This window comes from Sebastes fasciatus, unplaced genomic scaffold (genome assembly GCF_043250625.1).
Source record: "Sebastes fasciatus isolate fSebFas1 unplaced genomic scaffold, fSebFas1.pri Scaffold_50, whole genome shotgun sequence".
In the NCBI taxonomy this organism is placed as follows: Eukaryota; Metazoa; Chordata; class Actinopteri; order Perciformes; family Sebastidae; genus Sebastes; species Sebastes fasciatus.
In genome coordinates, this window is record NW_027428238.1 from 7501 (window position 1) to 21030 (window position 13530).

Consider the following 13530-nt stretch of genomic DNA (forward strand, 5'->3'; position numbering starts at 1 on the left):
GGCCCTAACCACATCCTGGTCCTCCGCCTCATCTGGGAGTCGAACCCGGGTCTCCCGGTGCAGAGAGCTGCTCCAGCCACCTCACCCATCCATCACGACAGGAACAGGAACCAGCTCACACATTAAGCATCATACAGCCACACACACTTACATACAGATCTTTAGGCCAGTGCAAACAAACCTCCACCGGATCTATCAACCCCAACCATAACCCAAACCTAAACCTAACCCTAACCCTAACCCTAACCCTATTTCCAGATGAAGTTTTTATCCCCTTAACCTAACCCTAACCCTAACCCTAACCCATTTAACAGTTAAACAGTTCACTACTAGATGTTTCTGAAACATTAAACAATTAAACAGTTCACTACAGGATGTTTCTGAAACATTTAACAGTTAAACAGTTCACTACTAGATGTTTCTGAAACATTAAACAATTAAACACTTCACTACAGGATGTTTCTGAAACATTTAACAGTTAAACAGTTCACTACAGGATGTTTCTGAAACATTTAACAGTTAAACAGTTCACTACAGGATGTTTCTGAAACATTTAACAGTTAAACAGTTCACTACAGGATGTTTCTGAAACATTTAACAATTAAACAGTTCACTACAAGATGTTTCTGAAACATTTAACAGTTAAACAGTTCACTACAGGATGTTCCTGAAACATTTAACAATTAAACAGTTCACTACTAGATGTTTCTGAAACATTTAACGTTTTTCTCGAATATCTCCCGAACCGAACGTCGTAGACACTTGGAAACGTGCTCTGTCTGACATAATTCGACCACGCTGAACACGCCTGTCGTGGTTGTGAGTCTCTACGACCTTCCGTTCCAGAGATATACATTTTTTGATATAAAAAAGTTGCGTAACTTCGCAACCGAAAGTCGCACAGACTTGTCAGTGCCATCAGTGGAAAGAACGACCCCGAAAATGGGGGGGTACGTCAAGGTCTCATCGCTCTGTCATGTTCACACAAAGAGTTAATGAGGATGATCAAGGATGATCAATTTGATCATCGTGGTTATCATGCCCTTACCTAACCCTAACCCTAACCCTAACCCTAACCCCCTACTTGAACCCCAACCCCCTAACCTTGCCCTGACTCAACCATCTTACCCCACCCTCTTACCCTAACCCTAACCCTAACCCTGGGCCCTAACCACATCCTGGTCCTCCGCCTCATCTGGGAGTCGAACCCGGGTCTCCCGGGGCAGAGAGCTGCTCCAGCCACCTCACCCATCCATCACGACAGGAACAGGAACCAGCTCACACATTAAGCATCATACAGCCACACACACTTACATACAGATCTTTAGGCCAGTGCAAACAAACCTCCACCGGATCTATCAACCCCAACCATAACCCAAACCTAACCCTAACCCTAACCCTAACCCTAACCCTATTTCCAGATGAAGTTTTTATCCCCTTAACCTAACCCTAACCCTAACCCTAACCCATTTAACAGTTAAACAGTTCACTACTAGATGTTTCTGAAACATTAAACAATTAAACACTTCACTACTAGATGTTTCTGAAACATTTAACAATTAAACAGTTCACTACAAGATGTTTCTGAAACATTTAACAGTTAAACAGTTCACTACAGGATGTTCCTGAAACATTTAACAATTAAACAGTTCACTACAAGATGTTTCTGAAACATTTAACGTTTTTCTCGAATATCTCCCGAACCGAACGTCGTAGACACTTGGAAACGTGCTCTGTCTGACATAATTCGACCACGCTGAACACGCCTGTCGTGGTTGTGAGTCTCTACGACCTTCCGTTCCAGAGATATACATTTTTTGATATAAAAAAGTTGCGTAACTTCGCAACCGAAAGTCGCACAGACTTGTCAGTGCCATCAGTGGAAAGAACGACCCCGAAAATGGGGGGGTACGTCAAGGTCTCATCGCTCTGTCATGTTCACACAAAGAGTTAATGAGGATGATCAAGGATGATCAATTTGATCATCGTGGTTATCATGCCCTTACCTAGGCTTAACCCTAACCCTAACCCTAGCCGAACGTTTTTCTCGAATATCTCCCGAACCGAACGTCGTAGACACTTGGAAACGTGCTCTGTCTGACATAATTCGACCACGCTGAACACGCCTGTCGTGGTTGTGAGTCTCTACGACCTTCCGTTCCAGAGATATACATTTTTTGATATAAAAAAGTTGCGTAACTTCGCAACCGAAAGTCGCACAGACTTGTCAGTGCCATCAGTGGAAAGAACGACCCCGAAAATGGGGGGGTACGTCAAGGTCTCATCGCTCTGTCATGTTCACACAAAGAGTTAATGAGGATGATCAAGGATGATCAATTTGATCATCGTGGTTATCATGCCCTTACCTAACCCTAACCCTAACCCTAACCCTAACCCCCTACTTGAACCCCAACCCCCTAACCTTGCCCTGACTCAACCATCTTACCCCACCCTCTTACCCTAACCCTAACCCTAACCCTGGGCCCTAACCACATCCTGGTCCTCCGCCTCATCTGGGAGTCGAACCCGGGTCTCCCGGGGCAGAGAGCTGCTCCAGCCACCTCACCCATCCATCACGACAGGAACAGGAACCAGCTCACACATTAAGCATCATACAGCCACACACACTTACATACAGATCTTTAGGCCAGTGCAAACAAACCTCCACCGGATCTATCAACCCCAACCATAACCCAAACCTAACCCTAACCCTAACCCTAACCCTAACCCTATTTCCAGATGAAGTTTTTATCCCCTTAACCTAACCCTAACCCTAACCCTAACCCATTTAACAGTTAAACAGTTCACTACTAGATGTTTCTGAAACATTAAACAATTAAACACTTCACTACTAGATGTTTCTGAAACATTTAACAATTAAACAGTTCACTACAAGATGTTTCTGAAACATTTAACAGTTAAACAGTTCACTACAGGATGTTCCTGAAACATTTAACAATTAAACAGTTCACTACAAGATGTTTCTGAAACATTTAACGTTTTTCTCGAATATCTCCCGAACCGAACGTCGTAGACACTTGGAAACGTGCTCTGTCTGACATAATTCGACCACGCTGAACACGCCTGTCGTGGTTGTGAGTCTCTACGACCTTCCGTTCCAGAGATATACATTTTTTGATATAAAAAAGTTGCGTAACTTCGCAACCGAAAGTCGCACAGACTTGTCAGTGCCATCAGTGGAAAGAACGACCCCGAAAATGGGGGGGTACGTCAAGGTCTCATCGCTCTGTCATGTTCACACAAAGAGTTAATGAGGATGATCAAGGATGATCAATTTGATCATCGTGGTTATCATGCCCTTACCTAACCCTAACCCTAACCCCTAACCCCTAACCCTAACCCTAACCCTAACCCTAACCCTAAACCCTAACCCTAACCCTAACCCTAACCCCTAACCCCCTTTCCCTTGGATCCCAACACATCACCCGACACCACCAGCAGGCTAACCGGGAACCCCTGCTCCCTACCCCACCACCAACTCGAGGACCCATTCCTGCACCCAACCAGCCCCCACCGGACCCACCACCGGACCCACCACAGGCCCCCCGCCCACAGAAGCAACTCACCATATCCTTCACCAAACGGACCCCTCCCTCCTCAGCACCTGCCCCTTCACTGCCCCGGACACCCCAACAGGTCCCCGGTCCGGTAGAAACCTCATCTCCACTTCCACAGCGGACCAAGAGGATTCCCAACCAGACCACCCAGGAGATCAGCCCCATCTACCCTGCCAACCACAAGGCCCCTAGCCTGGATACAATAACATCCCCCACCATTCACAGTAAGCACAACCTTGCAGTCATAACCATTGACACCATCTCTCCTCTCCCTCTCACACCCACAGGTGGTGCTGGTGACCGGACTGGCCTTGTCGGGCGGCGGGCCCCAATTGAGCAGCTGCAGGAGGCTACACCCATGATGACTGGGACTCCAAAGGCTAACACTGCCACTCTGAAAGCCCTATCTGAGCCCTCCACTCAGCACTCTTTTGGGGTCGCGCCGCTTGCCTTGGCCTCTCTGGAAGCCACCGCTACCTCAGAGCTGGAGTCCATCACCCTAGATCCCACCTACAACCCCTCCTTCGACCCCGACATAAGCTACTCCCCAGGCCCCTGTATACCCACCTGCCACAACACCAGACCCGACGATTGGACCATCACAACACAGGCGACATACTTGGTATTGGGCGACGGCCGCATCAGCAGATTCCCATCTCACTCCAAAACGGATCTACAACTCGACAGCTACCCCTCTGCCAACTTCCGGAAATTCTATCAGCTTTTTAGAAGGACAGCACCCAACCACAACACTTCATTCGTCATCCTCGCAGTTGGCCTTAATGACAGGATCCAGGACCCCAAGGTCGCTGTCAAACAACTGCAAATCATGATGAAAACTGCAACCAGCACCTTCCCTCGCGCCGATGTATATGTACCCCTCATCAACTTCTCCCCAAACCTCAGCCCCAAACACAAGAGCACCCTCACCCACATCAACAAGGTCATCAGCACTCTTCAACATATCCCTGCAATCCCACCCCAGGACTTCATAACGGAATCGGACAATCGCACCTGGACGCCCACCACAGCCAAGTTTATCCTTAGACAGTTGCGTCAGTACTTCCTGATTTAATCCCTAAACCTTAACCCTTACCCACCCCCTTATCCTAACCCTAACCCTACCTGAACCCAAACCACCTAACCTTACCCTGACCCTACCTTCTTACCCTAACCCTAACCCTAACCCCCTACTTGAACCCCAACCCCCTAACCTTACCCTGACCCTACCTTCTTACCCTAACCCTACCACCTTACCCTAACCCTAACCCCCTACTTGAACCCCAACCCCCTAACCTTGCCCTGACTCAACCATCTTACCCCACCCTCTTACCCTAACCCTAACCCTGGGCCCTAACCACATCCTGGTCCTCCGCCTCATCTGGGAGTCGAACCCGGGTCTCCCGGGGCAGAGAGCTGCTCCAGCCACCTCACCCATCCATCACGACAGGAACAGGAACCAGCTCACACATTAAGCATCATACAGCCACACACACTTACATACAGATCTTTAGGCCAGTGCAAACAAACCTCCACCGGATCTATCAACCCCAACCATAACCCAAACCTAACCCTAACCCTAACCCTAACCCTAACCCTATTTCCAGATGAAGTTTTTATCCCCTTAACCTAACCCTAACCCTAACCCTAACCCATTTAACAGTTAAACAGTTCACTACTAGATGTTTCTGAAACATTAAACAATTAAACAGTTCACTACAGGATGTTTCTGAAACATTTAACAGTTAAACAGTTCACTACTAGATGTTTCTGAAACATTAAACAATTAAACACTTCACTACAGGATGTTTCTGAAACATTTAACAGTTAAACAGTTCACTACAGGATGTTTCTGAAACATTTAACAGTTAAACAGTTCACTACAGGATGTTTCTGAAACATTTAACAGTTAAACAGTTCACTACAGGATGTTTCTGAAACATTTAACAATTAAACAGTTCACTACAAGATGTTTCTGAAACATTTAACGTTTTTCTCGAATATCTCCCGAACCGAACGTCGTAGACACTTGGAAACGTGCTCTGTCTGACATAATTCGACCACGCTGAACACGCCTGTCGTGGTTGTGAGTCTCTACGACCTTCCGTTCCAGAGATATACATTTTTTGATATAAAAAAGTTGTGTAACTTCGCAACCGAAAGTCGCACAGACTTGTCAGTGCCATCAGTGGAAAGAACGACCCCGAAAATGGGGGGGTACGTCAAGGTCTCATCGCTCTGTCATGTTCACACAAAGAGTTAATGAGGATGATCAAGGATGATCAATTTGATCATCGTGGTTATCATGCCCTTACCTAACCCTAACCCTAACCCTAACCCTAACCCTAAACCCTAACCCTAACCCTAACCCTAACCCCTAACCCCTAACCCCTAACCCTATTTCCAGATGAAGTTTTTATCCCCTTAACCTAACCCTAACCCATTTAACAGTTAAACAGTTCACTACTAGATGTTTCTGAAACATTAAACAGTTCACTACAGGATGTTTCTGAAACATTTAACAGTTAAACAGTTCACTACAGGATGTTTCTGAAACATTTAACAGTTAAACAGTTCACTACAGGATGTTTCTGAAACATTTAACAGTTCACTACTAGATGTTTCTGAAACATTAAACAATTAAACAGTTCACTACAGGATGTTTCTGAAACATTAAACAATTAAACAGTTCACTACAAGATGTTTCTGAAACATTTAACGTTTTTCTCGAATATCTCCCGAACCGAACGTCGTAGACACTTGGAAACGTGCTCTGTCTGACATAATTCGACCACGCTGAACACGCCTGTCGTGGTTGTGAGTCTCTACGACCTTCCGTTCCAGAGATATACATTTTTTGATATAAAAAAGTTGCGTAACTTCGCAACCGAAAGTCGCACAGACTTGTCAGTGCCATCAGTGGAAAGAACGACCCCGAAAATGGGGGGGTACGTCAAGGTCTCATCGCTCTGTCATGTTCACACAAAGAGTTAATGAGGATGATCAAGGATGATCAATTTGATCATCGTGGTTATCATGCCCTTACCTAACCCTAACCCTAACCCTAACCCCTAACCCCTAACCCCAACCCCAACCCCAACCCCAACCCATTTAACAGTTAAACAGTTCACTACTAGATGTTTCTGAAACATTTAACAGTTAAACAGTTCACTACAGGATGTTTCTGAAACATTTAACAATTAAACAGTTCACTACAAGATGTTTCTGAAACATTTAACAGTTAAACAGTTCACTACAAGATGTTTCTGAAACATTTAACAGTTAAACAGTTCACTACAGGATGTTTCTGAAACATTTAACAATTAAACAGTTCACTACAAGATGTTTCTGAAACATTTAACGTTTTTCTCGAATATCTCCCGAACCGAACGTCGTAGACACTTGGAAACGTGCTCTGTCTGACATAATTCGACCACGCTGAACACGCCTGTCATGGTTGTGAGTCTCTACGACCTTCCGTTCCAGAGATATACATTTTTTGATATAAAAAAGTTGCGTAACTTCGCAACCGAAAGTCGCACAGACTTGTCAGTGCCATCAGTGGAAAGAACGACCCCGAAAATGGGGGGGTACGTCAAGGTCTCATCGCTCTGTCATGTTCACACAAAGAGTTAATGAGGATGATCAAGGATGATCAATTTGATCATCGTGGTTATCATGCCCTTACCTAACCCTAACCCTAACCCTAACCCTTAACCCTAAACCCTAAACCCTAAACCCTAACCCCTAACCCCTAACCCCAACCCCAACCCCAACCCATTTAACAGTTAAACAGTTCACTACTAGATGTTTCTGAAACATTTAACAGTTAAACAGTTCACTACAGGATGTTTCTGAAACATTTAACAGTTAAACAGTTCACTACAGGATGTTTCTGAAACATTTAACAATTAAACAGTTCACTACAAGATGTTTCTGAAACATTTAACGTTTTTCTCGAATATCTCCCGAACCGAACGTCGTAGACACTTGGAAACGTGCTCTGTCTGACATAATTCGACCACGCTGAACACGCCTGTCATGGTTGTGAGTCTCTACGACCTTCCGTTCCAGAGATATACATTTTTTGATATAAAAAAGTTGCGTAACTTCGCAACCGAAAGTCGCACAGACTTGTCAGTGCCATCAGTGGAAAGAACGACCCCGAAAATGGGGGGGTACGTCAAGGTCTCATCGCTCTGTCATGTTCACACAAAGAGTTAATGAGGATGATCAAGGATGATCAATTTGATCATCGTGGTTATCATGCCCTTACCTAACCCTAACCCTAACCCTAACCCTAACCCCTAACCCCTAACCCTAACCCTAACCCTAACCCTAACCCTAAACCCTAACCCTAACCCCTAACCCTAACCCCAACCCCAACCCTAACCGTCTTAATGAGAGGTAGTGGCCTCACTGTGTGGAACAGATGATGGACACTAAATCAACTCTCTCTTTTTAGGTGAGTCTTACTTTTAGGTGCTAAAACAAGTTTTTCTGCCGTCCCCGTCCACAGCGCTGTATCGTTTTGCTCCGGTGTCGGTGCTCCGACGTCGGTGCTCCTGTCTGTTTTTACAAGCTGGGGGCGCGCAGACCGCCATCTACTGTCAGTAATACCCCTACTATGGATCAGTACCCCATACAACCCCACTGGAAAACACACACCAACTATCCCTTTAAAGCTGAATTGATCTCCCATTTCCAACGCCAAAAGCAATAGATGTTTTTCTTTCAAGTCTATTGTTGGTGAAAGTGTTCTCTAAACGCCAGTAGAGCTCTGTCAGATGAAGGGACGTGATATCGAGTCTCTCTCCAGTTTAATTATCTGGCATGACCAACCGGCAGGAATGACCCTTTCTGAGTATATAGTATATACAGAAAATACCGTCTGCAGAGAGATGTAACGTGGTGATTGAGCTTCTGTAAAACCTTCTGAGACTATGAATATAAAAACGCTGCTTGATGAAATTAGACAGCAGGAGATATTTCTGATGAGCAACACTTCAAAACTCCACTTTAGAGCCGACTGACGGGGGAATCTGGGTCTGAAGCAAATCAGAGAAATGATGATGTGATGAGAGGCTGCAGAAGCTTCAGCAGACATTACTGAAGAAAATCACATAAAACACCATCAACACACCTGACTGAGACATGTCCAACTTGTTCTCTGACGTCACAGCAAACTAAAGATCTTCCAGATCAGAAGGAAGCCGGCTGGTCTCGTATGTTGGGGAGAAAATGATGATTACTAAAGATATGAAGAGAATTAATACGTTTATTAAAAACGGCTGCTTCTATAATTAGTTTGACACCAGATTCATTATTTCAATTCATGAGACGTTTGTCAAATTTAAACAACTAATCATTTAACTAAACCCCCAAACGAGTCTTAAAGCCAGACAACGAGATGTCTGACACGGCTAATAAGCTACGATGGCTTCCTCCATTCGTTCCCTCAAAACTACGACTGGGACGATCCAGTACTGTCACCAGACCTGGGTCCTGATCCAGTACTGTCACCAGACCTGGGTCCTGATTCAGTACTATCACAGAGACGGCCAGATGGACCACGGAGACGAGAGCGACGGCTAGCTGGACCACGGAGACGAGATCGACAGCCGGATGGACCACGGAGACGAGAGCGACGGCAGGCTGGACCACGGAGACGAGAGCGACGGCCGGCTGGACCACGGAGACGAGAGCGACGGCCGGCTGGACCATGGAGACGAGAGCGACGGCCGGCTGGACCACGGAGACGACGGCCGGCTGGACCACGGAGACGAGAGCGATGGCCGGCTGGACCACAGAGACGAGAGCGACATCCGGCTGGACCACGGAGACAAGAGCGACGGCCGGCTGGACCACGGAGAAATGCAGGTGTTTTAAATGCTGGCGTGACCCAACGTTATAGCATCTGTACGATCCGTTATGTCGAGATTAAAGAGAGATCGGTGATGAGGAGGCCATAATGGCTGCAGACTTTGGCCTTCAGACATTTTACTGAACCAACTAATTCAATGATTGAATGTTTCCCTGATGTCCGAACTTTAATGTTAAGATGTCGTTCATATTATCTGCCAGAGAACTCACCAGCGTTTACATTCCTCCTGATGCTAAATTAAAAAAATGCACGACTGTTTTTGTTTTGTTGTGTCTTTCTAGCGTACAATAACTGATCCTTGAATCCTTGAAGTGAAAACTTCAGATGGTGAGTATTTTAATTGTTAAAATGCTTCTTTAGTTTGAGGGAAAGTTGAGAATAAAGCAGTAAAGTCTTCAGTTATAAGCTGGAGGCTTTATTGAGTACACGAGGCCTTTTCAAATGATTTGTTTCATACTAGAAAGTTCACTAAAATGAACTTCAGCTCAGCCCCCTATTGGCCCTTTAACCTTTTTATCGATCCGTCTCTTGGTACAACGTCTTAATTTCCACTTCTCTCTGGAACTTTTCTTTTCTTTCTCTCTCCTGGACGAAACCCTTATCGCCTTTATCACACTTAAACCCCTATCATTCTCTTATGACTTTGTCTTTTCGCCCTCGTTTCTGTCCATTAGCTTCTGCTCTTCCCGAGCTCCCGGGACCTTTCATTGAACTGGTTCCTGAGGGGGACATCATATCACGTAACACCTCATTACTCCCCTGGCTGTGAGGGAGGACGGACACAGATGGGGCCCAAACAAAGCTGCCAATTAGCCCCACAAAGGCCCTGATTAGGAGTTTGTGGCCCATTACCTTCGTCGTAGAAACTTCCAGAAGAACGGCGAGGACGAGAAAGAAGAGGAGGACGAGGAGGATCCCTGAGGGGCTGCCGACAAAACACCAGACCATTCCTCACTGCAAAGAAATGAAGAGGAGTTTGAAATGAAACAAAACAAGTGAAAATGAAAAACATTTCTGTCACTCGGAGAAACTTTGGTGTGTTGAGAAGAAGAACATGAGTCAATAGAAAGCTCCGCTGGGCTATAAGAGGATAAGAGCAGAAGTTTATATTCCCTGTGTTTTTATCCCCTTGTTGCTCTGGATGAGACAGTTACATACCAGAGTGTTTGATAGCAGCTCCGGCAGGAACTAGCATGGGATGTACTGAAGCCAGTGTTGAGCTAAATGCTAACGTTAGTATGCTAACATGCTCACAATGACGACATAAATGTCCTTTGTTCATTAACACCAATGTGTTTATGATTAAATGGAGGCTACTCAATAATGTTTCTCTATGAGTCTATATTCAGGCTGTATATATATGTATATACAGTATATAAACTGGAAAAACAAAGTTGTTAAACTTGTGTTTGGTGGATTATTTCTCTGTTGTATCAATGCCAATGGTCATTATAGTTTACATGGTTGGAAAGCCTGTTTATTTACCTTCACAATGATGTCACACTTGTAAGGATCATGCATTTGTGGGATGAGCAGCACAGCTGATGATGTGGGGAGCGCCCAAGAAAAATGTTCCAAAATGCTCTTCCAATGGTAAACAGTGTATTCTCATAAGGCTACCAGGAAGCCTGCAATGACTGCCCTTCACCGTCAGGCCCGTTTGCGCTGGTGTCTCCAACACAGACAATGGAACCTGAACATGTGGGGGAATGTCATGTTCAGTGATGAGTCCAGGTTCTGTCTGCCAAAGTTGGATGGCAGGTCAAAGTATGGAGACGACGTGGAGAACGCTATGCTGATTGTTGCACCGATGGAGTAACAGCTTTTGGTGGGGGCAGTGTCATGGTGTGGGGGGGGGGGGCATCTCCCTCACTGGCAAAACAAGGCTTGTCATCATTGAAGGCCATCTCAATGCAGGGAGATATCGGGATGAGATTCTGCAGCCAGTGTTGATCCCATATCTCCACAATCTGGGACCTAACTTCATCCTCCAAGATGACAACGCTCGCCCCCCCCACAGAGCCAGGGTTATCACAGACTACCTCCACAATGTGGGAGTAGAGAGAATGGAACGGCCTGCCAAGAGTCCACACCTCAACCCAACGCAACACTTGTGGGATCAGCTTGGGCGTGCTGTACGTGTTAGAATGACCAACACAACCACGCTGGCTGACCTGCAACCAATCCTGGTTGAGGAATGGAACGCCATCCCACAGCAACGTGTGACCAGGTTGGTGACCATTCAATCAGTCAATATGTCTTGTTTGTTCCTTGTTACTGATAGAGTTCAATCATCCAATCCACCAAACAACTCAAAACAAGAATCAACACCAACAGGAGAATACACTGTTTACCATTGACACCGGGGCTCCCCACATAATCAGCTGTGCTGTTCATCACACAAATGCATGATCCTTACAAGTGTGACATCATTGTGAAGGTAAATAAACAGGCTTTCCAACCATGTAGAATACAATGACCATTAGCATTGTAACAACAGAGAAATAATCCACCAAACACAAGTTTACTAACTATTTCCTCAGTTTATACATATATATATGAGGCAGAGGAGGTTGATCCTTCTCTATTTTAGTGAGGAAAGACGGAGATCAAAATATGAAAAGTAGAGTAACTGGTTGAAATAAACCAAATCTCAGTATCATTCATAAAATATTTTTTCTTTCTTCTTTGGAACAAATCCATTATTTACTATTATTTATCCGTCATTTAAATCCTGATTAAAATGCTTCACTTGACAAAATATGGAATGACTCTGTAGTGTTCTCATTCAGTGTGTTGAAACTCTGACTAAACACCAAGTTAAACCGCAGCCAATGAAGACAGAGTCGTAGTAAGGTTGACCATTTACTGTCACAATTCCTCATTGACATGTTGGTGAAAACTGTAAATAAAAGGATACAAAAATATCAGTCTGTTTTTTAACTAAATATATTACACATACAGTAGCTGTAAATATGAATATACACTCTATACACTTCTAGTAGCAGTTATCATGGCTACTGGCATTGTTTTAGCTTGTATGCCATTGTAAACAAAAACGTTTTTAAACAACTTATCAAACATCATTTTTTAACGAAATCTTGATTAATATATGATCCTTAACATGTCTACCATCAAATGAATCAACTTACGGCATTGCCTCTATGATGCTTCAATGTGGATACTAGCGGATTGAATTCGGACTGTGCTCACATCTGCCATGCTTTCAACAAACCCAGGTAGAGCTAAACAGGAAGTTAGTCAACAGGAAGTGACTACACAGGAAGTGACTTCTAAAGGAAGTGACATCGTGAAATGACAGGAACTGACAAATAATATAACTTTACAAATTAATTTCTTTTTAACTATAAAGTAATTATTTCCATCTTGTTTTTTACATATAATTGCTTAAAGAAGATGTGAGAAAATTAAATAAATGCCTTGAAAGGCAACACAGACTCAATAAATGGGAACATGACACTCAACGTCACCGTCAGCCGGTCGGCCAACAACACCGTCACCGTCACCGTCACCGTCACCGTCACCGTCAGCCGGTTGGCCAACAACACCGTCACCGTCAGCCGGTCGGCCAACAACACCGTCACCGTCACCGTCAGCCGGTCGGCCAACAACACCATCACCGTCACCGTCACCGTCAGCCGGTCGGCCAACAACACCGTCCGCTGGCTGTTTACTGCAACACAGAACACACTGCACAGAGAATAACTGTAGTATAAATACAGTATACAGTCAGTAGTATAAATACAGTACACAGTCAGACATAAAGGCAGGCTAATGTTAGATATCAGTAGATTAAATATTTCTTTTAGATTCCCTCACTGAGCTGCAGAGGAACAGAGATAAATACAGCAGCTTTAGAAGACATGTGAAGCCTCATATTACTGTAGTTTACAGTAGTTTACAGTAGTTTACTGTAGTTTACAGGAGTTTACAGTAGTTTACAGGAGTTTACTGTAGTTTACAGGAGTTTGCTGTAGTCTATTGTAGTTTACAGGAGTTTACAGTAGTTTACAGGAGTTTACAAGAGTTTACAGTAGTTTACAGGAG

The 13530-nt window shown here is 44.6% G+C and overlaps 1 long non-coding RNA gene across 1 annotated transcript; it reads right to left on the reverse strand.

Annotated features, from left to right (window-relative positions):
- Positions 1 to 8080: 8080 nt before the first annotated feature.
- Positions 8081 to 12917, reverse strand: LOC141763812 (uncharacterized). The gene is made up of 3 exons (XR_012593171.1): positions 12615 to 12917; positions 10315 to 10416; positions 8081 to 8829 (listed from the first exon to the last, which is right to left on the reverse strand). It is a non-coding gene; the product is annotated as an uncharacterized LOC141763812 (long non-coding RNA).
- Between the last annotated feature and the right edge of the window lie 613 nt (positions 12918 to 13530).